At 45.9% G+C, this 314-nt stretch overlaps 1 protein-coding gene across 1 annotated transcript in view; it reads right to left on the reverse strand.

The window, feature by feature from the left end:
- The window catches only part of LOC119588508 (EEF1A lysine methyltransferase 1-like), a 7,146-nt gene that overhangs the window by 5,972 nt on the left and 860 nt on the right, over window positions 1-314 (reverse strand). The gene's annotated exons all lie outside the window — the stretch shown is intronic.

The raw sequence follows: 314 nt of genomic DNA on the forward strand, positions 1-314 counted from the left end.
ACTAAATCACAATGTCTCTACATAACCGAATCGGCCCGGAAGCATACCCTAGGCTAACTAACCCGACTGGACTCATCACGGCAGCGCGTTGTCGGCCAATCAACACCGCGCGTCGTACCCTAAGCATACCCTATCAAATTCTCGTACCCCTAAGCATACCCTATCAAATTCTCGTACCCTAAGCATACCCTTTCAAATTCTCGTACCCTATGCATACCCTATCAAATTCTCATAAGACGGAGGTCCAGTAATTCGAAATTCGACGCTAAATCACATTAACCTCAAAAGAAACGAACTTTGTGGAGGGTTATTGG

This window comes from Penaeus monodon, chromosome 24 (genome assembly GCF_015228065.2).
Source record: "Penaeus monodon isolate SGIC_2016 chromosome 24, NSTDA_Pmon_1, whole genome shotgun sequence".
Taxonomy (NCBI): Eukaryota; Metazoa; Arthropoda; class Malacostraca; order Decapoda; family Penaeidae; genus Penaeus; species Penaeus monodon.